The sequence below is a fragment of the Hyla sarda genome, chromosome 5 (genome assembly GCF_029499605.1).
Source record: "Hyla sarda isolate aHylSar1 chromosome 5, aHylSar1.hap1, whole genome shotgun sequence".
Classification (NCBI taxonomy): Eukaryota; Metazoa; Chordata; class Amphibia; order Anura; family Hylidae; genus Hyla; species Hyla sarda.
The window spans coordinates 36,015,377-36,040,868 of NC_079193.1; the positions used below are offsets into that span (position 1 = coordinate 36,015,377).

At 42.4% G+C, this 25,492-nt stretch overlaps 1 long non-coding RNA gene across 1 annotated transcript in view; it reads right to left on the reverse strand.

Moving 5' to 3' along the window:
• Window positions 1-25,492, reverse strand: part of LOC130273063 (uncharacterized) — a 224,993-nt gene that overhangs the window by 153,555 nt on the left and 45,946 nt on the right. Inside the window, exons 2-3 of the long non-coding RNA XR_008843859.1 lie at window positions 14,339-14,469; window positions 13,423-13,829 (exon numbers count right to left, since the gene is read on the reverse strand). This is a non-coding gene — a long non-coding RNA (uncharacterized LOC130273063). The remainder of the gene's footprint in view (window positions 1-13,422; window positions 13,830-14,338; window positions 14,470-25,492) is intronic.

A 25,492-nucleotide genomic window follows, 5' to 3' on the forward strand; every position in this document is an offset into this window, starting at 1 on the left:
ATGTCTTGGTGTCAGACGCTGACAGTGTGAGGATGTCCGCCCGTCACTGACAGCCTATGTTCCAGCAAAGACAGGATTATCAATCAATTCCTCAATGCCTGAACACAGCATCAACAAAATGTGGCGTAACTGGTGCTAAAATCTGACAGAAGGACAAGATTATTAAATCTGTAAAAACATGAATGACATAAATGGTTCCTGCCGTCGTCTACAGTAGGGTAATGTTAGGTGAACGCGGTAATGCATTGGGCGTTGTTTTATGGGAACTCAACACAAAGTTGAGATAACATTGGAAGGTAGCCTAAAGGTGCTTTCCTATCAGCTACACTGATTACCCATCTGAATCGGCAATGATTGCCTGATTGGTCGGGTCCAACTGCTAGAACCCCCACTGATCACAAGAATGGGGGTCCCCTGTTTATGGCATTATCAGATGTTGTTGTTGATGTTTTTCTTCAGAAAATATACAGTGAACGTCGGTCGGGTGGACAAATATGCCTTGTTGCAGTAAGAGGAGAATAGGCAGACTGGTTTGACATGACAGAAAGGCAACAGTAACTCAAATAACTACTCTTTACAACCAAGGTCTGCAGAATACCATCTCTAAATGCACAACATGTCCAACCTTGAAGCAGATGGGCTACAGCAGCAGAAGACAACATCGGGAGCTACTCCTGTCAGCTAAGAACAGGAAACTGGGATTACAATTCCAACTGTCCCCAAGACAGGACCAACCCACATATGATGCATTCCTTGGTTGCATATAAATAGACTGGAAGAACATTGTCTGGTCTAATAGTCTCAATTCCAGTTGCGACATTCAGATGGCATTCAATCCGACATTCAACCAGGCACTAGCAAGGTGTACCTTGTGGCCAGTGATTCAATATCATGCTATTTATCCAAATCTATATAAAGTGGGTATCATAATCATACAATGATGCTGACCTAACAAAAAAAAAAAAAAAGTATAAATGCCAGCTTCTTGTTTGCTTCTTTATGTTACTCCCATAGACTTCAATGGAAAGAACAAGGAACAATGAATGAGGACCTCCAGGACCCCATTCTCCTGATATGTCATGGTCCCTAAGACAGGACAAACCCACATATGATGCATTCCTTGGTTGCATAAAAATGTAGTAAACTTTTTAATTTCCTCCTTTACCATCTCACATTACACTTTTAAAGGGGTACTCCAGTGGAATTTTTTTTTTTTAAATCAACTGGTGTCAGAAAGTTAAACAGATTTGTTAATTACTTCTATTAAAAAATCATAATCCTTCCAGTACTTATCAGCTACTGTATGCTCCACAGGAAGTTATTTTATTTTTGAATTTATTTTCTGTCCGACCATAGTGCACTCTACTGACACCTCTGTCCATATCTAGAACTGTCCAGATCAGGATATGTTTTCTATGAGGATTTTCTCCTGCTCTGGACAGTTCCTGACATGGACAGAGGTGGCAGCAGAGAGCACTGTGGTCAGATAGAAAAGAACAACTTAAAGGGGTACTCCCGTGGAAAACTTTTTTTTATTTTTATCAACTGGTGCCAGAAAGTTAAACATATTTGTAAATTACTTCTGTTAAAAAATCTTAATCCTTACAGTATTCTTTAGGGGCTGTATACTACAGAGGAAATGTTTTTCTTTTTGGAGTCACGACCACGGTGCTCTCTGCTGACCTCTGCTGTCCATTTTAGAAACTGTCCATAGCAGGAGATAATCCCCATAGCAAACATATGCTGCTCTGGAAAGTTCCTAAAATGGACAGAGATGTCAGCAGAGAGCACTATGGTCGTGACATAAGAGAAATCCAAAAAGAAAAACATTTCCTCTGTACTATACAGCCCCTAAAAATTACTGGAAGGATTAAGATTTTTTTTAATCTGTTTAACTTTCTGGCACCAGTTGAGTTAAAAAAAAAAAAAAAGTTTTCAACTGGAGAACCCCTTTAACTTACTGTGGAGCATACAACAGCTGATAAGTACAGGAAGGATTAAGATTTTTAAATAGAAGTAACTTACAAATCTGTATAAATTGTTTCTCACTAGAGATCCCTTCTAACTATGAAAAGTACATAAACTTCTTTCTATATATGATCAGATATATTAAATTCGGACACTTTATCAATATCGGTGATTTGGAGCTGCCGGTGGCTGAAGATTTAATCTCAGACATCACTTTTTAGTTTTATAAAACTTTATGTTTTATGGCTGTCTGATGCTACATTATTTATATTAAGCATGAAATCAATCATTGATGTGAGAGGCTGTGAATGACCTTCTACTCTGAACCATCCGGTCTCGTATTTTTTATTTTTTTTACTTCTTTGTGAACTTATAAATAGTTACTCTGTGTTTGCAGGCACCCATGACTTAGTAGATGTTCCCCATTATTTGTAGTCTTAACTAAATTTTACGGCATCATTTTTGAAAAAAAAAAAAAAAAAAAACATGGCTCATTTTACACTGTGTGAACATAGCCTTAAGCATCATAGCATCATAGCTTTAAGGCAGTGGTCTCAAACTGTGGACCCCCAGATATTGCATAACTTCAACTCCCAGCATGCCCGGACAGCCAACGGCTGTCCGGGCATGCTGGGAGTTGAAGTTTTGCAATATTTTAAGGGGCACTAACAGTTGTTAAGGTAATGAGCATGTTCAATATTTGTGGCTGTAAGTAAGAAATAACGTTGGGAATGACAAAATCCGAACTTAACCCCTTAAGGACCCGGGCTTTTTCCGTTTTTTCATTTTCAATTTTTCCTCCTTAACTTTAAAAAATCATAACGCTTAAAAATTTTCACCTAAAATTCTACATGATGGCTTATTTTTTGCGTCACTAATTCTACTTTGTAATGACATTAGTTATTTTACCCAAAAATCTACGGTGAAACGGGAAAAAAATCAACGTGCGACAAAATTGATGAAAAAACACTATTTTGTAAGTTTTGGGGGGCTTCCGTTTTTACGCAGTACATTTTTCGGCAAAAATGATACCTTATCTTTATTCTGTAGGCCCATACGGTTAAAATAATACCCTACTTGTATAGGTTTGATTTTGTATCACTTCAGAAAAAAATCATGAATACATGCAGGAAAATTTATACGTTTAAAAGGGTCTGAAGTTTTTAGCAGTACCATTTTTGTTCTGATCAGACTTTTTGATCACTTTTACTTTTTATAAACAATGCGCTATTTTGGACTTTGGAATTTTTTTGCTCGTACGCCATTGAACGAGTGGTTTAAAAAGCAGTATATTTTTATAATTCGGACATTTCAGCACGCGGCGATACCACATATGTTTATTTTTATTATTATTTACACTGTGTTTTTTTTATTCTTGGAAATGCCGGGTGATTCAAACTTTTATTAGGGGAAGGGATAATTGAAAGGGTTAATGATTTTTTTACACTTTTCTTATGCAATATTATAGCTCCTATAGGGGGGGCTATAACATTGCATGTACTGATCTTTTACACTGATTGATCCATCTCCATAGGAATGGATCAATCAGTGTTTTCGGCGATTGGTTTAAATAATTTTTATTGGATTTTTTTTTTTAGAAATTTACAACAAAGGAAAGATTGGCCAAAGAAAACAACGTGGCCAAGGAACAATACATAACAAATATAACACAGTTATATAAATATTAATAAAGCAATCACTCAGCTGTATGTAGAAATATTAATTTGCAGAATCATGTCTTGCTCAAGCCTGGATCTCAGGCTTGAAGCATTCATTCAGCGATCGGACAGCACAGGAGAAGGTAAGAAGACCTCGTCCTGTGCTACAGCTGTTCGGGATGCCATGATTATACCGCAGCGATCCCGAACAGCTCCCTGAGCGAACCGGCAACTTTCACTTTCGTTTTTAGCCGCGCGCTATTAGAGGCGGGTCCCAGCTTAACTATGACGCCGGGCCTGCCGCGATATGATGAGGGGGTCACCTTTAAGAGTTTAAAGGGGAACTCCGGTACTTAAAGCGTACCCGTCAGATCCAACAAAATTTTTTTTGTGTCTAGCACCTTTATTTATTTTTTTATTACACTTTTAATTTAGCTCACTAGTCTGAATTCCTCTCAAAGGGAGGGGGCGTGGCCTCACTGTGCAGGTCTCCGCCCCCTCCCTCAGTATGCTGTCTGCTCACATCTCCCCTAGCATTAGCAAAACTACAACTCCCAGCTTGTCCTCACTGACAGTAGTGGGACACAAGCTGACAGTGGGAGGATTTTTCCTCCAGCTCTGAGCCCTGCGCTCACAGCTGTCAATCAAGGACGTGTGTCCATGACATAGGTGATGACGCATGGACACAGCAGGACTAGTATGTGTCCAAGCAGGCAGGGGGGGGCAGTTGTTTGACTGGGTCTTTCAGTAGGAAATACTGAAAATTTTCTAATGAAACCTATTGCTTATACATGCTTTACAACATATCAAAAGTTTTTGTATCTGACAGTGCCCATTTAACAATTTAGCCCCTCTCCACAAGATAGGGGATAAGTGTCCCAGCAGTTGGAGCACCCGCGATCTCATGCCCAGCACGCCGGTTCTCCTCATGCACAAAGCACTGGTCAACACGCCCCACCATGCATCTATATGGGAGAGCCAGAGATACACAAGTACATTTCTCGTGTATTTTCTGCTCACCCATAGAGAAGCATACAGGGAGCATGTTGAGCACCGTTTGGTGCAGTGGTCAGCACGACTCCATGCACAGAGCAGTGGCTGCTCTGTGCATAAGGAGAGCCGGGGTACTGGGCAGGAGATCGCAGGGGTTCCAGCGGTATCCCTTATCCTGTGGAGGGGGGCTAAGGCCTTATTCACTTTGCCGTCAGACTCCACTATTCCGAGTTCCATTAGCAATCGGGGCAGAATGACAGAAGTTTAGCGGAGAAAAAAATTGTTCAAGCACTATTTTTTCCTCCACTAAATCCCTGCAAAATTACCGGATTACCAACGGACCCCATGCAAGTGAATGGGGTTCGTCGGGACCCAGTAGTAGCCGTTGGCATCTGACCCTTTTCAGGGTCCAATCAGCTAAAAAAATGTAATTAAATTAAAAAGTCAGATGCGAACGGCAATGTGAACCTAGCCTAAATTGTTAAAGGGGTACTCCGCTGGAAAACATTATTATTTTTTTTTATTCAACTGATGTTAAACAGTAAATTACTTCTATTTAAAAATCTTAACCCTTCCAGTACTTATCAACTGCTGTATTCTTTGAATTTCTTTTCTGTCTGACCACAGTGCTCTCTGCTGACACCTCTGTCCATGTCAGAAACTGTTCAGAGCAGAATTGGTTTGCTATGGGGATTTTCTCCTGCTCTGGACAGTTCCTAACATGGACAGAAGTGTCAGCAGAGAGCACTGTGGTTAGACTGGAAAAAAACTCAAAAAGAAAAGAACTTCCTGTACAGCATACACAAGCTGATAAGTACTGGAAGGATTAAGATTTTTAAATAGAAGTAATTTACAAATCTAAGGAAGGTATGGTGCTGAGACAAAGGGTGCATACCCGAAACGCGTCCACGCTGATCATTGGTTGTTTGTCACCTGGCTGAGTCCCGCTTGCATGCGGTTTTATGGGATCCGAATAAACAGAATTTTTCATCGTACCACTGGCTACCCATTTCTGTTTAATTTACAAATCTGTTTAACGTTCTGGCACCAGTTGATTTAGAAAATTTTTTTTTACAGTGGAGTACCCCTTTAAGTACCAGAGTTCCCCTTTAAGTCAGAAGAAAATGACCGATAAAATGTGAACTAGCCTTGCGGTTTTACAATGAAGTCCAAAAATACACTATAAAAATACAGTCTTATTGTGCAACAAATGCTTACACAGCAGAAATATGACCGTGATAATGTGATTTTATATCTTTTGGATGATGGTAATAAATAATTTTATGCAAATAGTTTTCTTGTTTTTGTGTTTTAATTAGAGATGGAAATAAATAATGTAATTTAAGAGCCCATTGCTTTCTGGTGCAGAGCTGGTTATTAAGACGGGTTTATATTATTTATGATAATCTGACCAAGGATGTGATATTGAATGGACTGTATTGTGGTACTAAATCGAGCTTCCAGAGATTTGCGTAACCACATGAAAGTATGGATCCATTATCTTGACACACTTCTTTGGGAGAGAATTTTAGGAATGATTGTGTGGTGAGGGTGTGATGAGGGCAGATGTTATTACCCTAGGGGGAAGATGGCATTAACCCCTTGTGTTCCTGATGCCAGGGCGTGGTTTAACCTCTACACCCCCCAAAGGTATACCGCTGGATCCGGGGCCAGGCACGGGAGCAAATAATGACTCAGATGCCAAGTTATGGAACAACGGCAGCTTTACTTAATAGAAAGGTGTAACAGTCTATACAGCTTGGCTAGGCCCAAGGAGGTGACCAGTGACTCCAGAGACCACAAGGCTCGCTGGGATTTATAATGGACTTGGACAATTTGAGGCAGGCCCACGCTGACTTGACACAGATTAATCTTGACTGAATTGACTGGGACTGACTAGACAGACTTCACCCCGTTTGTAGCTTACCAGGTTTTGACATTCACCTGTGGACTTGTGGCTGCGTGGTAGGCTTTAGGCCTCCTCAGGACACCTGACACACTCTCACAGGACTTGACCTTGCTGCACTCATTAGAGAAGAGACTGAACTAGCTCCACCAAGGGTTTATATGGGGGAGACTCTGGAGGGGTCCCATAGGTCACTCTGTAGGTCACATGTCACTGGAACCTTCCTTGGTTACAACACATGACAACAGTATTTTCAAGGTATATGACAAGTTAGATACATTACATTAGATAGCACAGGTGGTAGTTAACTATTTAGGGAATACAGAGGGGCCCAGGGGTCACTGAATGGAGTCTGCCTGACAGTGCAGCAAGGGTACAGGGGTGCAACTCCTGTACTGGGCCATCACAATTGTATTGCCACAAGTCCTACTGTACTGTCTCTATCCACTTATGAGTCAGAGGTGGCTAATGGAGTATAGATGGCAGGAGAAGTAGCTACCTTGGGTTTTCTTGAGGAAACGTCCAGACATCAGTGCAGTAATAATGGGTAAAGAAGACACAATCCCTTACACATCACTCCCTGGTTTAACCCTACATTACATCCATAAACCAACTAATAGATTACAAAGGCTCTTGTCAAAGATCAATGACACTGTGAAGAGATAGCTATGCAGGGAGGAGGAGCTGAACTGTCCTCGTGTGCCGAGCCTTATGCAGTGTCCTACTGGGTGTAATATAAAGGGGTCCTCAGGTGGAAAACATTTTTTTTTTAAATCAACTGGTTTCAAAAAGTTAAACAGATGTGTAAATTACTTCTATTTAAAACTCCTAATCCTGCCAGTTCTTTTTAGCTGCTGTATACTACAGAGGAAGTCATTTTCTTTTGGTATTTCTTTTCTGTCTGACCACATTGCTCTCTGCTGTCACCTCTGTCCATGTCAGGAACTGTGTAGAGCAGGAGAGGTTTATTATGGGGATTTGCTCCTGCTCTAGACAGTTCATGACATGGACAGAGGTGTTATCAGAGAGCACTGTGGTCAAACAGGAAAGAAATTCAAAAAGAAAAGAACTTCCTCTGGAGCATACAGCAGCTGATGTAGTACTGGAAGGATTAAGATTTTTAAATAGAAGTAATTTTCAAATCTGTGTAAATTTTTGACACTTGTTGATTTAAAAAAAAATTCCACCTGAGTACCCCTTTAAGCTGCCTGCGGTCGTCGGTTGGATATAACTCAAGTTATGTACTTTGATATTATGCTTTTCTGTATCTTTGCATAATGTGCTGTGTACTTGTCATCAACAGTGTCAACAACTTATTAATGCATTTATGTTTATTGTAAATATTGTAGTGTATTAACATTAAGACATAGCTGTATATGGTAGAAACCGCTAAAAGTGAGGATGTAATAGCAGCCTAGCTCTAACCTTTCTAGTTTATAGGACTCCCTACATACAGCCAAGGCCCCCATCAAGGTAAGTCTCCAATGACGTAAGGATTAAAGGGGTACTCCGCTGCACAGCGTTTGGAACAAACTAGAGTGATGTCATAGCCCCACCTCCTCATGATGTCACGCCCCGCCCCTTCAATGCATGTCCACCGGAGGGGGTGTGACAGCCATCAAGCCACCTCCCATAGACTTGCATGGAGGGACGGGGCGTGACATCATGAGGGGGCGGGGCTATGTACCCTTTGGTTTTGGCTAAGTAATCTTGGTCTTTAAAGAGGTATTCCGCTGCTCAGCATTTGGAACAAACTGTTGTTCCAAACCTTGAGCAGCGGAGTACCCCTTTAAAGACCAAGAGTACTTAGCCACAACCAAAGGGATTACATGTAAGAGTTCCAGTAACTAAAAGAACTACAACTTTCAAGCCGCCAAGCTAAAAGAGAGAGAGAGTCTAAAACCAGTGAGGATCAGATGTGCCTCATTGCATTGTAGGACCCATCCACATAGCTGCCCCTCAGGGCACATAGCTGCCCCTCAGGTTGTCTGTACCCTACAGATTTAGGCATTACAGAGCGGTGAGCACTATAAGTATAAAAAAAACTCAACCAGGAGTTGACTGGTGAGAGTCCCCATCTTTGACGGAGAATAGTTTGTGAACTGATCCTGTTTATATTAGGCCCAACCACAGGCTGAGAAAACAAGAGAGGGAACTGGCTATATACTACTGTATCAGCTCGCTATAACTTCCCTGCTTCAGTTGTGAACTCTTACTTGGTAAGTTTTTAGCAAAGACTATATTAGCCCTTTATTATCCAAACTGAATAGAAAAGAGTGAATTCTAATTTCTACAATCCTGTGTTTAGCATTTCAATCCGCAACATTACACCAAGGGCATCCCAAATTTCAATACCCCTGACACATTTGAGAGTGCCCTGAGGAAACCAAGATGATTGCTCATAGTGCATCCCCTTCCAAAGCATCAGGACCATACCATGAAGCATGGCCTCACCTGTAGGACCCCTCGAGCCCACTAGACCATGACCGATTGTGGCACTCCAAGTCCTATCCAACCTGCAAGTTGTGCCCCATAACGTGGTGTTCCAATGGGCTGCAGACTGCATTTATGATAGCTTTTTATTTTAATCCTGCCTTGATGGTACTAGTACTGCCCAAATGTATACAGCTGAAAAGTGAGAGGTGTTATCCTATTGTTCGAAAATGCAATATATAAAAAAGACAATATTCCAGGATAATATACACCTATCACCCATAACTACAAGTGATGACACTAAAACATCCACACATGACTAATCCCATATGCAGCGTTGGACACTTTATCAAAACAAGTGTATTGGAGCTTCATGTGGAGCTGCCGGTGGCTGAAGATTTAATCTCAGATGTCATTTTTAGTTTTATAAAACTTTAAGTTTTATGGGCGACTGATGCCTCATTATTTATATTAAGCATAAAGTCAATCATTGATGTGAGTGATTCTGTGAATGACCTTCTACTCTGAACTGTCCTGGTATGTTTCGTGTATTTCTTTGCTTTTTGAACATGAGCAGTTGTTCTGTATTGCTGCTACTATAAGGAAGAGTAAAAATATTATATTATAATTTCATTGTTTAACCTAAATGGGCACTGTCAGATTCAAAAACTTTTTATATGTTGTTACTGATGAAAATTAAAGACCTTTTGCAATATGGTTGTTTAACATTTTTTGAATATTGAAAAAAGAAAACGGCTCCTGAAAATCCCACCACTAGGGGTCACTATACCTACTGGGACAATAAACAGTCCTGCAGCAGCATCAGGCTTGTCCATGAGTCATAAACAAAAGATAATTTATGGACAAGGCTGCATGAGCAGACACACCAATCACCTCCCACCACCACAAGGAGGACACACCCCCTCCCACCCCACACCAATCACCTCCCACCACCACAAGGAGGACAAACCCCCTCCCACCACACACCAATCAGCTCCCACCACCACAAGGAGGACAAACCCCCTCCCACCACACACCAATCAGCTCCCACCACCACAAGGAGGACAAACCCCCTCCCACCACACACCAATCAGCTCCCACCACCACAAGGAGGACACACCCCCTCCCACCATACACCAATCACCTCCCACCACACACCAATCCCCTCCCACCACCACAAGGGAGGGACACACCCCATTCCCCGAGAGGATTTCAAACACTGTGAGCTAATGAAAAGAGGGATTTTTTTAAAATAAATATAGGAGTTAGAGACATAAAAACTAGACGTACATGGTCAGGATTAGGTCCTGAGTAACATATATATATTTTTTGGGGGGGATCTGACAGGTACACTTAAAGGTATTTTATGGATCTTTTTCATTGATGGCCTATCAATCAGTTGATTAATGTACACCAACAAATAATAAAATTCATTGGTAATTAGAGATTTCCTCTGCCTACTGGCAGTAACATCCTACCCTATGATTACATTTGTCCACTGCATACACTTGCAGGTTTGCACTGCAGTAAAATAGGGTATCTTTGCTGTATATGTTTCACCACATAATGTTTCATCTTCAGGGCAAAAAGGGGAATGGCAATTTCTCTATTTTCCCCTGAAGACGCCACTTCATGTGGTAAAACATGTTGGTGGCATTGTCTTTGTGTTTTAATTTATGACAAAGATACATATTCTAAATCACTGCAGTGTATACCTGCTGACGTACACAGTGAAAATATGTACATATAGGATAGGTTGCTGCTGCCAGAAGGTAGATGAAATGTCTTATTTCCAATAATTACCAATGTATTAATATTTTTGGTGTATGGGAAATCATGGTGTTTAGTTTGATCATTTTGAATCAGAGCTACATAGAGGTCTGAACCAACAAGATGGTGGAAAGTATCACTCTCTTTACTGTATATATTATTTAGCCAAATAGATAACTGTATAATATATACAAAGGAGTTAACTAGCACTAAGTAACTCCTTCTTGCTGGGCTGAGCTGTACTCGTGGCTGTCAGCTGCAGGCACGGCTGAGACCCAACATTGCCAGGTTTGCGCGATATTTGAAAGTTTGGTGAGCAGAGACCTACCCAAAGTTTGGACTGAATCTTGCCAAAATAGTTTATCTAATTAGGTTTCTACTATTATCTCTGAACTTACAACTTGCACCTTCTACACACATCTGAGACAGATCTCCATGATTTCCCAGACATTTGACTCAGTTGAGTGATGGGCATGGTCAAATAAAGTACATTTTACTTTAACACGTGTTATGCACCTCTATATTTCGTCCTCCTGTAGGTTCCAACCCTGGATTTGCCCCTAGTCCCTATCCCTATTGGAGCTAACAATTTAAATTCCATGGAAGCCCCACCTAACAAATTGGAGGTTTTAAAGGGGAATTCCAGTATTTTGGGTTCTCTAAATATAACACAGGGACAACAAAGTTAGTCTACTTACTAATATACTTCCCTTTTTCTGTGTTTGAAGGCTGGTATCAAATGTATTTGTCTTTCTTTTCCCTACATTTTCTGTAGCCTACGAAATGAGTGTTGTCTCTGACCTTTCCCAACCCTCTGTGCAGCCTGAGACTATACATATCAAGTAAGGTATTGACAGGAAACAGGAAGTAGACAGTTTCCAAAAATCAGCCAGCAGGGTGATGGGGGATACAAGACACGGCCATTTACCACCAACACAAGCACAGATCCTTGGTAAGCATGTCCATTACTTTATGACACTTAAAAAACTAAAGTCACCTAATGTTGAATGACCCCTTTAAAGAATCTTCTGTTATTGTCTTGGTGTCAGGTACTATTGGACGTCTTGCGATGTCTTGTGGAATCCGTGTTTTGATGAGTCAGAGCTACTTTGGTGGCATCAAAACCAACACAATATTAGAGAGGTGTTTTTTTTTATGTTACTTTATATTTGTAAGATTTATATTTGTAAGCACAATATTTAAACATGTAAAATAAATCTTTGTGATTAATTCTGCTCTTTTGAAACTTTTCTTTTTATTTTAATTATGTAACGAATGCTTACATAACAGAAATATGACTGTGATAATGTGATTTTATATCTTTTGGGTGATGGTAGTAAATAACTTCATGCAAATAGTTTTCTTGTTTTTGTGTTTTAATTAGAGATGGAAATAAATACTTATAATGTGATTTAATAGTCCATTGCTTTCTGGTGCAGTGCTTGTTATTAAGATGGGTTTCTATTATTTATGATAATCTTATCAGGAATCGGATACTTAAGGGGTTGTATGGTGATATTAAATTGAGCTTCTAGAGATTTCCGTAAAAGTTTACATCTGTAAAGCAGAAAATGATGCATTTATTTGTTTGGCATTGAGTTGTGACTCGGTAGAGAGGCTGCTGTGCAGAGAGAGGGAGGAGGAACTAAGTCGTCTTCATCACCTATTGCCAGTGGTGGGATTTACCCTTATGATAAAGATGTTACCTTAAAGGGGTATTCCAGGAACAGGAAAAACTTTTTTTTTTTTATATCAACTGGCTCCAGAAAGTTAAACAGATTTGTAAATTACTTCTATTAAAAAATCGTAATCCTTTCAATAATTATCATCTGCTGAAGTTGAGTTGTTGTTTTCTGTCTTTCAACAGTGCTCTCTGCTGACATCTCTGCTTGTCTCGGGAACTGCACAGAGTAGAAAAGGTTTGCTATGGGGATTTGCTTCTAAACTGGGCGGTGTCCAGGTGTCATCAGAGAGCACTTAGACAGAAAAGAACAACTCAACTTCATCAGCTCATAAGTACTGAAAGTATTAAGATTTTTATTAGAAGTAATATACAAATCTGTTTAACTTTCTGGAGCCAGTTGATATATAAAAAAAAAGCTTTTTCCTGGAATACCCCTTTAAATTTTAATCCTACATTCCAATGATTACAAGATAACTGATTATACTTCCCCAGTGTACACAGCACAGTGAAAAGAAAGGTTGTTCCTTTGGCCTTAAAAAGTTTGCCAAAAAGTTAAACAGATGTGTAAATTACTTCTTTTTAAAAATCTTAATCCTTCCAGGACTGTTGTATGCTCAAGAGGAAGTTGTATAGTGATTTTCTGTCTGACCACAGTGCTCTCTGCTGACACCTCTGTCCATGTCAGGAACTGTCCAGAGAAGCAGAGATTTGCTATGGGGATTTGTTTCTACTCTGGACAGTTCCTGACACAGACAGAGGTGTCAGCAGAGAGCACTGTGGTCAGACAGAAAAGAACTACAGAACTTCCTATCTAGTACACAGCAGCTGATAAGTACTGAAAGGCTAAATATTTTTAAATAGAAGTAACTTACAAATCTGTTTACATTTTTGGCATCTGTTGATTAAAAAAAAAAATTGGTTTCCGCCGGAGTACCCCTAAGTGCTTACCGGTATGTGTGGAAACTAAACCTAAAGACCCTCTATACCTGTAGGCAAATTTTAATGCTTACCTTTGGTTATCTATGAAAACCCCCAGTTCTGGGTTTGGCCAGTTCTCCCAATTTCCCAAAAGCCAGTTCTTTAAATTGCAACTGTTGCCAGCAGGGGATATTCGGTATTTACCCCTTTGCGTCTAAATTTCCACTAGTTAAGTAAAAAGAGGAGACATCACTAGACTGTCTCTATTCCCTTGTAGTTACCACTGTGGCTGCTGGCCCCTGTCAGAAGGAGAGTCTGTGAGCCTGCAAGAGTCACCGCGCATGCGCTGTAGTCCTTACTGGTGATCCAGGGATGGGCAAAACAAGCAGGGCTGTCATCGGCGGCTAGACCTGTGTGTCAATCAAAGGTCAGAGTAGTGTGGCTTGGGATTAAATTATTCTTGCAGCCCAGGGGCACTCCTGGCCATGACTCTGTGACACTGTGGAAGACAGTAAATATGTTATTTTTTTACAGAATAAAGCCATAAAATTGCATAAAAAGATATAATCAGAATGATTACACTAATCATTAATTTCTAACAATAATTAATTTTTCCTAAGTCCTAACAGCAGCACAAGTGGGGGTATAACTGTGCCTGCGAGCAATCAGGTCATGTGGAATTTTTATTAAATAACAAATAAATGAGCAATTATTGCTCAAATTGCCCCAGATGCATTGGTTAGTTGGCACAGTGTTCTGCAGTTTACCTAGGTGCTGGGTTTACATAGCACTGCAGGGACATCTATTAGCTTATCTTGACTCATAAATTGACCTTTTTCAAAACTTTCACCACTTTTTGCCTTTTGGGATGATTTTCATCTATTCCTCACTGTAGAAAACTTTAATAAGTTTAAATACTTCCACATGACGATGGCTATTGATTAAATTCTGGAGCAAGATTTCCTCAAGGGCCCTTCACAACTAATTCTATTTTAAGAAGTTTCTAACCTTTTAACATAACCTTTTCAAGAAAACGATCGCTGTTCATTTGCTAATACAAATAATCTTAGAGATTTCCAAGGTCGAGCACCTCACGTAATGATGGAATTTCTTATTTCTTTTTCCACTGACCCGTTCTCCTAAATAAAACAAGAAGAAAACCTATCGCGGTGATGCCCTGTATTAACCCTTCAGACGCGGCGATGAAAGCTGACCACCGCGTCTGAAGCGAAAGTGACACTAACCCGGCTGCTCAGTCGGGCTGTTTGGGACCGCCACGGTGAAATCGCGGCGTCCCGAACAGCTTACAGGACACCGGGAGGGACCTTACCTGCCTCCTCGGTGTCTGCTCCGCGCGGGGATCCCCTGCATGGCCGGCGCTCTCCTTCAACGTCATCACGTTGTCGCGCAGCGTAGCGACGTGATGACGGCGACGTGATGAGAGCGTGGATTCCAGGGAAGAAGACGTCTGGAGCATCGGGGACACCCCGGGGACGCGGCGACAGCGATGGAACGACATCCAGGGCAGCGGTGACGGGTCCGGAGCGGCGGGAACACGTGAGTATTACCTCCTATCCAGTGGTCTTCAACCTGCGGACCTTCAGATGTTGCAAAACTACAACAGTTGTAGTTTTGCAACATCTGGAGGTCCGCAGGTTGAAGATCACTGTTGAGTGCAGAACCTTATTTTTTCTAGATTTTGCACCTTTAAAATTGGGTGCGTCTTATATGCCGGTGCGTCCTATAGGGCGAAAAATGCGGTACATTCTTTTGACAGTGAATGTCCATTTTGGATACTGTATTGGTAGCAATTTTTTAAATATTTATTACCTTGCATCTACGGCCTTAACCACCGCCACCACCACCATACCAGCATGAGGCTATCAGTAGATATGGAAGGGCAGCTACTGACTTACTGGTGTTCTTTGCAGAATACAGGCAACAAATAAATTAATGTAAACTTCTTGGGTCCTAAGGCAAAACATTTTAAAGGGCCTAGGGCATATTAAAGGGGTATTTCAGCTTTAAAAAAAAAAAAAAAAAAAAAAAATAATGTTGCTGGGGCTGTACGAAAATATTTATACTTACCTACCCCCGATCCTCTGCAGCTCCCAGCACAACTTTTGTTTGTCGCTTTCCGCTCCTCAACACTCCTGTGTTCTGTTTATGGTTAGGTAATAACCTGAAGGGTGCAGAATCTGGGAGGGGCATCTTTTAGATAAAAGACTTTTCTGAGCATTGTTGGGGGTCTTTTTCCTTTTCCACCTCTTGCTGTGGCTGGAACATTTCCCAAGATGTAGGCCTTCAGGTTACAGGGCCTCATGGGTCACCAAAGGCCGATCCATCCGCCAGAACAGCTGAAACTTCCATCTACATTTTTCATCTAAGATCCTGGGATGCTAAATACAAAACTGTATCATTTCTCTGCATTTTATATTTGTCTAGAATATGTTTATTATTTTATTAAACATTATTATCGTTTAATGCATTCTGAGTGATTGGCAATATTGTTTGTTAACTGTTAGGATATAACTCTCCCTGAATTCCTCATATTAATAGGTTGGCTGTGGGTGCTTATGAATACACTCACCAGGTGGTTGGCAACCATTTTGTTAACCCCTGGGACACATGGCTTACCCCAAGCCATGAACCACAATACTCCTTTACTACGCTAGACTACCAGGGGCGTCCATTGTTACTTTTCCATCCTTAAACCAGGTAACACTACGCTACACCTTCAATACTATCTACAAAGGCATTAATATTCATAGGGACACTTATCTGAAACAGTTTCTATTTCTATTGCAATATAATAACTTCCATTGTATTAATCTAAATATTAATATTTAACCATACATTGCATTTATCTATACAAATCAGACAATTTCAATTTTATAGATTATAATAATTCTATGTACTAGAAACCTTGAAGTTTACCTGTCATATCACAGAAAAAAAGAATGCATATATAAGTTACTCACTAGGTCTTTACATGTCTTTTTTATGTCTAGCTTCTGTATTTGGCTCACAAATCTCTCAGCTCTGCTGCTTACTCATTCTGACATCCACTGCTCAGGAAGGGGCGAGTCTGAGGCAAGCACTGAGCCCGCCCTCACTCACCATGCATTCACTTCCTCCCTGAGTCTGCTGTGCTGTGCTGGGTCTCTTCATCCAATCACTGCAGGCTGCTCTGTAACTCCCTCCTCTCTGTTTTCATGCTGCTGGTAGATAGGACAGGAGTGAGCACAGAGTGTTAGTCCCACCCACAATTTCTGGACTTTGTTCCAGCCTGTGTTTCAGCTTGCTTGGACAAAGATGATGCTGCAGCCAGATAGGATTATGTTCTGGATGGTATGGGGACCCCTAGTTGTCTTTTTTATAAGCCATGATTTCTATTTTTAAAAAAATTTATATATATTTTCCCATAAAATATATTTTAAAAGATAATGTTTAGCCAACATGTAAAACATTTTGGATTCTGACAGTGCCCATTTAAAGGGCAATCTGTTCCCATTCCATGATTCAGTTATTTTTACAATTACTTCTTGTCTCTCGTGCATCCTAGGGTTGAATTTAGTCGATCTTAATTAATTAGCCAATATGGTACAAAGAGAAAGAAAGAATAAAAAAAGGAAATAAAACAAGCAAAAAATAGAAAGGATAAGAGAAGAAACAAAGAAAAAAGCATAAATAAAATGACGAACAAACAGAAAAAAAGTTAAGAGATATGCCATAAACACAGAAAAAAAGGAACATTACATTTAAAGGAAAAGTACATTTAAAAAATATATTTTGATTCATGCTGAGTGTCTTTAATAGTAGCCATCTCATCCCTATATTCTACTCATGGAGCCCAATTTTTTTTTTTTTTTTTTTTTTTTTTAAATCTTGGGTAGGAAAAGTTTTACAATTTGTTAATTCCTCTAGTCCAGTCTGTGCTACTTTAATGAGCCATTCTTGAGAGAGTGATTTGGAGGATATTAACAATTGATGTGATATTGAGGAGTAAGATACTGATGGGGACATTGTTGGCTTCTACTACCCTGAAGAAAGGGAGTGGTTGAAAAGTTCTGTGAGTAAACCAGCACATTTGTCCTCTTGGGCTGTTGAGAGTCCAGTAATCCCTTTTAAAAGGGGGGGGGGGGTAACAAATTCACCTGTCTAGGCTACAGCATTGTCTCCTTTGATTTGGCTTATACTGGGCGGCATTTCAATGGCCCTAGGAGTCGTAGAGTCTCTGATCATGCTATGACAGGGCAGCTCCGGACAATGGGATGTGTTCCTATCCGGGCCAATCAGCTCGACCCTCTCCAGCATTTCCATGCCTGTCAGCTCAGGCTGCACGTATCCCTGCCTGACATGACCAAAGGTATCCATATCCTTTAAAGGGGAACTTGGGTGGAAAACCCATTTTTTTAAATCAACTGGTGCCAGAAAGTTAAACAAATTTGTTTATTAAAAATTTATGATTTTATAAAATGTTACATAGTTAGTACGGTCGAAAAAAGACATATGTCCATCAAGTTCAACCAGGGAATTAAGGGGTAGGGGTGTGGCGCGATATTGGGGAAGGGATGAGATTTTATATTTCTTCATAAGCATTAATCTTATTTTGTTCCAGGAATGTATCTAATCCTGTTTTAAAGCTGTTAATTGTTCCTGCTGTGACCAGTTCCTGAGGTAGACTGTTCCATAAGTTCACAGTTCTCATAGTAAAGAAGGCGTGTCGCCCCTTGAGACTAAACTTTTTCTTCTCCAGACGGAGGGAGTGCCCCCTCGTCCTTTGGGGGGGTTTAACCTGGAACAGTTTTTCTCCATATTTTTTGTATGGGCCATTAATATACTTATATACGTTTATCATATCCCCCCTTAAACGTCTCTTCTCAAGACTAAACAATTGTAACTCCTTTAATCGCTCCTCATAGCTAAGATGTTCCATTCCCCATATTAGTTTAGTCGCGCGTCTCTGCACCCTTTCCAACTCCGCAGTGTCCCTTTTATGGACAGGTGCCCAAAACTGAACAGCATATTCCAGGTAAGGCCGTACCAATGATTTATAAAGGGGGAGTATTATGTCCCTGTCCCTTGAGTCCATGCCTCTTTTGATACATGACAATATCCTGCCGGCTTTGGAAGCAGCAGCCTGACATTGCATGCTATTCTGTAGTCTGTGATCTACAAGTACACCCAGATCCTTCTCTACCAGTGACTCTGCCAGTTTAATCCCCCCTAAGACATACGGTGCATGCAGGTTATTAGTACCCAGATGCATAACTTTACATTTATCCACATTGAACCTCATTTGCCAAGTGGATGCCCAAACACTTAGTCTATCCAAGTCATCTTGTAACTTATGCACATCCTCTATAGACTGTACCGTGCTACAAAGCTTGGTGTCATCTGCAAAGATAGAAACAGAGCTGTTAATACCATCCTCTATATCATTAATAAATAAATTAAACAACAGCGGGCCCAGTACTGAACCTTGGGGTACACCACTAATAACCGGGGACCAATCAGAGTACGAATCATTGACCACCACTCTCTGGGTACGATCCATGAGCCAGTGTTCAATCCAGTTACAAACTAAAATTTCCAAACCCAAAGACCTTAACTTACCTGTCAGACGTCTATGAGGGACAGTATCAAATGCTTTAGCAAAATCCAGAAACACTATATCCACAGCCATTCCTCTGTCAAGGCTTCTACTCACCTCTTCATAAAAGCAAATTAGATTGGTTTGACAACTTCTATCCTTAGTAAACCCATGCTGGCTATCACTTATAATACAATTATCCCCTATGTATTCCTGTATGTAATCCCTTATAAGTCCTTCAAACAATTTACCCACAATGCACGTTAAACTTACCGGTCTATAGTTTCCTGGGGAAGACCTAGAGCCCTTTTTGAAGATTGGCACCACATTCGCCTTGCGCCAGTCCCTTGGCACAATACCAGACACCAGAGAATCTCTAAATATCATGAACAGGGGTACAGATATTACTGAACTTACCTCTCTAAGAACTCTTGGGTGTAGTCCATCCGGTCCTGGGGATTTGCTTACATTTATATCACTTAACTTACCTTGTACCATCTCTACATTAAGCCAGTTCAGTACATTACATGATGTGTTACCAGCACCGACCTGGCCAATGTCAGCTCCTTCTTCCATAGTGTATACAGAACTAAAGAACCCATTCAGTAGCTCCGCCTTCTCTTGATCGCCTGTGACAACCTCCCCATTATCATTTTTTTTAAGCTTAGGAAACCCAGTCTCATAATCCTTTTAGGGAGGTCTGAGATAATAGATTGGGTCCTCGGTTTAAGATTTAAATTTCTTTGTCAAAATGATAATAAGGAACAGTAAGCCACTTAAGCTCTGGAGGACCTGTCCTGCATTACATAAACAATCTTTTTAAATAAGCATTGTGTAATACTTTATTTATCCTTTGGGGGTGCTGCAGGGAAACTGAACACTTACAGTATTGTCAGTTATTCCCACAGATTGCCTCTAACTTCCAATGTGGAGAACTTCTTTAAATTCCATTTTTGCCAACATTTCTGACACAAATTACAAAAATACCTAACTGATATATCTCTGATAGGATAGTATGCGAGATAGAGGCGCCGGACTGCATGAAAAACACCATCAATAACCTAAGAGCTGTTTCAGAAAGACCCAATTTTCATTCTTCTCCTCCCTTTCCTATGTGTTAATATTCCTATTTATTGTAGCACCTTTATTCTTTAGCCTCTGCTCAGATGGTTTTATACTTGTGGGGAATACGGTAATTATTTTAAATAATATCAAAAATGCTTTGTGTTCTCTCCAACATCTGGATAATTGCTCCTAATGAATTATTGATTATGTTGCAATTCACAATTCTTCTGGAAAAAAAGACACCATATTGAAGGGATAAACAAGCTAAATGTGCGACAGATAATGTAAAATCCCTAGAAGTCAAGGTTAAGGCAATCGTGTCAAAAAGAAAATCATATCCATAATTTACCCAGGAGATCTTCATTGGATTACAGCCATGGATATTAGAATTGCTTACTGATCATTATTGGTGTTTTATTTAAAAATATGTATTTTTACCATTTATTTACTTAACCACTAGCAGACCACCCGTAGACCGCCGGTTGGCAATTTATTCTACACGTCCATTTTAGAACACAGTGATGCAACAGCACGGAGATTGTGTCGCTGATAGAGCAGCGAGCTAGTTGTCAGTCACTGTCAGTCAGCCTCTCCTAAGACTATGATTGTCTTAAAGGGGTTATCCAGGAATAGAAAAATAGAGCTAATTTCTTTACAAAAAACACTCCCGGTCGGTCTCCATGTTGGGTGCGGTTCTGCAGCTCAGTTCCATTGAAATTAATGTAGCCAAGTTTTAATTCCACACCCAACCTGGGGACAGATGTGGAGCTGTTTTTGAAAGAAATTAGCTCTGTTTTTCTATTCCTGGATAACCCTTTAAATGCCCAAGTGTTTAAAAAAAAGTCATAGTGCATCAGGATCGTGCTGCCTGCACCAGTTTTATTCTGCCTGCCCGTGGACAGCATAAAACTGGTGAAAGGTTCCCTTTAAAGGCATATTGATCCTTTCTAGAGAAACAAAATACCCAAGAATGTTTTTGTTTTGTTTTTTAACTCATAAAAGACATAGATTAAAAAGCGATCAAAAAGTTACATTTACCCTAAAATGGTACCAGTAAAAAACTACAGATCCCCCAGTAAAAATAAAAAGCCCCACACAAATTTCTAGACAGAAAAATAAAAAGGTATAAGAGTGAGATTATGGCGATGCAGAGCAATTTTTAATTGATATTTATTTTTATATATAGTAAAACTAAACAGAGACAAAATAAATTTGGTATCTTAAATTTTACTAACAGCAGAATGAAGATAACATATTAGTTTAAACACCGTTCATTTTAACTTTTAAGATGTCTTTATGGTGTCTTAAGATGTCTTTATAACCTGTCTCTGCTGCTGTCTGCTTACACTTCTAGGACTGCTGGTGGACGGGCTCAGAGGCAGATCATCTGCTTCTGTGTCTTATAGTTCCCAAGCTAAAGGGCTATGCCTGCAGCTGTCAGACATGATGGGCTGAGATAAGCCAGAGCTGGGATCCCTAAGGACCACCAAGCACTCTACACATCGAGTGACATTACTGCTGTTTCTAAAGCAAAGCTGGTGGACAGGATCCAAGACAGCCAGCTGTCAACAACAGTGTAGATAAGAAGAGTTATCTACAGAACCAAAAAAGTTTGCTAAATTAAGCCAATTACAAACTTGTTCATGCTGTCATGCTGTAAACATAGATACATGGTCCAGCAGATGGGATTACCCCTTTAAATGACGCTTAAAGTGTACCTGTTGTCAACAAAAACTTTTAGCAGGGCTCTGTACAGGCTCCAGGCTTGTCAATCATCCTCATGTGTGAGCCCAAAGCATGTCACTGAGCCTGACTGCACAGAGCCCTGCTTGTCCTCAGTGTACAGAGCCTTGCTTGTCCTCAGTGTACAGAGCCCTGCTTGTCCTCAGTGTACAGGGCCCTGCTTGTCCTCAGTGTAGAGGGCCCTGCTAGTCCTCAGTGTACAGAGCCCTGCTTGTCCTCAGTGTACAGGGCCCTGCTTGTCCTCAGTGTACAGAGCCCTGCTTGTCCTCAGTGTACAGAGCCCTGCTTGTTCTCAGTGTACAGAGCCCTGCTTGTCCTCAGTGTACAGAGCCCTGGTTGTCCTCAGTGTACAGAGCCCTGCTTGTCCTCAGTGTACAGAGCCCTGCTTGTCCTCAGTATACAAAGCCCTGCTTGTCCTCAGTATACAGAGCCCTGCTTGTCCTCAGTGTACAGAGCCCTGCTTGTCCTCAGTGTACAGAGCCCTGCTTGTCCTCAGTGTACAGAGCCCTGCTTGTCCTCAGTGTACAGAGCCCTGCTTGTCCTCAGTGTAAAGAGCCCTGCTTGTCCTCAGTGAACAGAGCCCTGCTTGCCCTCAGTGTACAGAGCCCTGCTTGTCCTCACTGTACAGAGCCCTGCTTGTCCTCACTGTACAGAGCCCTGCTTGTCCTCAGTGTACAGAGCCCTGCTTGTCCTCAGTGTACAGAGCCCTGCTTGTCCTAACTGCACAGAGCCCTGCTTGTCAAAACTGCACAGAGCCCTGCTTGTCCTCAGTGTACAGAACCCTGCTTGTCCTCAGTGTACAGAGCCCTGACTGTCCTCAGTGTACAGAGCCCAGCTTGTCCTCAGTGTACAGAGCCCTGCTTGTCCTCAATGTACAGAGCCCTGCTTGTCCTCAGTGAACAGAGCCCTGCTTGTCCTTACTGTACATAGCCCTGCTTGTCCTCAGTGCACAGAGCCCTGCTTGTCCTCAGCGTACAGAGCCCTGCTTGTCCTCAGTGTACAGGGCCCTGCTTGTCCTCATTGTACAGAGCCCTGCTTGTCCTCAGTGTACAGAGCCCTGCTTGTTCTCAGTGTACAGAGCCCTGCTTGTCCTCAGTGTACAGAGCCCTGGTTGTCCTCAGTGTACAGAGCCCTGCTTGTCCTCAGTGCACAGAGCCCTGCTTGTCCTCAGTATACAAAGCCCTGCTTGTCCTCAGTATACAGAGCCCTGCTTGTCCTCAGTGTACAGAGCCCTGCTTGTCCTCAGTGAACAGAGCCCTGCTTGTCCTCAGTGTACAGAGCCCTGCTTGTCCTCACTGTACAGAGCCCTGCTTGTCCTCACTGTACAGAGCCCTGCTTGTCCTCAGAGTACAGAGCCCTGCTTGTCCTCAGTGTACAGAGCCCTGCTTGTCCTAACTGCACAGAGCCCTGCTTGTCAAAACTGCACAGAGCCCTGCTTGTCCTCAGTGTACAGAACCCTGCTTGTCCTCAGTGTACAGAGCCCTGACTGTCCTCAGTGTACAGAGCCCAGCTTGTCCTCAGTGTACAGAGCCCTGCTTGTCCTCAATGTACAGAGCCCTGCTTGTCCTCAGTGAACAGAGCCCTGCTTGTCCTCACTGTACATAGCCCTGCTTGTCCTCAGTGCACAGAGCCCTGCTTGTCCTCAGCGTACAGAGCCCTGATTGTCCTCAGTGTACAGGGCCCTGCTTGTCCTCAGTGTACAGAGCCCTGCTTGTCCTCAGTGTACAGAGCCCTGCTTGTTCTCAGTGTACAGAGCCCTGCTTGTCCTCAGTGTACAGAGCCCTGGTTGTCCTCAGTGTACAGAGCCCTGCTTGTCCTCAGTGTACAGAGCCCTGCTTGTCCTCAGTATACAAAGCCCTGCTTGTCCTCAGTATACAGAGCCCTGCTTGTCCTCAGTGTACAGAGCCCTGCTTGTCCTCAGTGAACAGAGCCCTGCTTGTCCTCACTGTACAGAGCCCTGCTTGTCCTCACTGTACAGAGCCCTGCTTGTCCTCACTGTACAGAGCTCTGCTTGTCCTCAGTGTACAGAGCCCTGCTTGTCCTCAGTGCACAGAGCCCTGCTTGTCCTCAGTGTACAGAGCCCTGATTGTCCTCAGTGTACAGAGCCCTGCTTGTCCTAACTGCACAGAGCCCTGCTTGTCCTCAGTGTACAGAGCCCTGATTGTCCTCAGTGTACAGAGCCCTGCTTGTCCTCAGTGTACAGAGCCCTGCTTGTCCTCAGTGTACAGAGCCCTGCTTGTCCTCAGTGAACAGAGCCCTGCTTGTCCTCACTGTACAGAGCCCTGCTTGTCCTCAGTGTACAGAGCCATGCTTGTCCTCAGTGTACAGAGCCCTGATTGTCCTCAGTGTACAGAGCCCTGCTTGTCCTCAGTGTACAGAGCCCTGCTTGTCCTCAGTGTACATAGCCCTGCTTGTCCTCAGTGTACAGAGCCCTGCTTGTCCTCACTGTACAGAGCCCTGCTTTTCCTCAGTGTACAGAACCCTGCTTGTCCTCAGTGTACAGAACCCTGCTTGTCCTCAGTGTACAGAGCCCTGCTTGTCCTCAGTGAACAGAACCCTGCTTTTCCTCAGTGTACAGAGCCCTGCTTGTCCTCAGTGTACAGAGCCATGCTTGTCCTCAGTGTACAGAGCCCTGCTTGTCCTCAGTGTACAGAGCCCTGCTTGTCCTCAGTGTACAGAGCCCTGCTTGTCCTCAGTGTACATAGCCCTGCTTGTCCTCAGTGTACAGAGCCCTGCTTGTCCTCACTGTACAGAGCCCTGCTTTTCCTCAGTGTACAGAACCCTGCTTGTCCTCAGTGTACAGAACCCTGTTTGTCCTCAGTGTACAGAGCCCTGCTTGTCCTCAGTGTACAGAGCCCTGCTTGTCCAGAGTGTACAGAGCCCTTCTTGTACTCAGTGCACAGAGCACTGCTTGTCCTCAGTGTACAGAGCCTTGCTTGTCCTCAGTGCACAGAGCCCTGCTTGTCCTAAATGTACAGAGCCGTGCTTGTCCTCAGTTTACAGGGCCCTGCTTGTCCTCAGTGTGAGCCCTTCTTATCCTCAGTGTACAGAGCCCTGCTTGTCCTCAGTGTACAGAGCTCTGCTTGTCCTCAGTGTACAGAACCCTGCTTGTCCTCAGTTTACAGAGCCCTGCTTGTCCTCAGTGTACAGAGCCCTGCTTGTCCTCAGTGTACAGAGCCCTGCTTGTCCTCAGTGTACAGAGCTCTGCTTGTCCTCAGTGTACAGAGCCCTGCTTGTCCTCAGTGTACAGAGCCCTGCTTGTCCTCAGTGTACAGAGCCCTTCTTGTCCTCAGTGTACAGAGCCCTGTTTGTCCTCAGTGTACAGAGCCCTGCTTGTCCTCAGTGTACAGAGCCCTGCTTGTCCTCAGTGTACAGAGCCCTGCTTGTCCTCAGTGTACAGAGCCCTGCTTGTCCTCAGTGTACAGAGCCCTGCTTGTCCTCAGTGTGAGCCCTTCTTATCCTCAGTGTACAGAGCCCTGCTTGTCCTCAGTGTACAGAGCTCTGCTTGTCCTCAGTGTACAGAACCCTGCTTGTCCTCAGTTTACAGAGCCCTGCTTGTCCTCAGTGTACAGAGCCCTGCTTGTCCTCAGTGTACAGAGCCCTGCTTGTCCTCAGTGTACAGAGCCCTGCTTTTCCTCAGTGTACAGAGCCCTGCTTGTCCTCAGTATACAGAGCCCTGATTGTCCTCAGTGCACAGAGCCCTGCTTGTCCTCAGTGTACAGAGCCCTGCTTGTCCTCAGTGTACAGAGCCCTGCTTG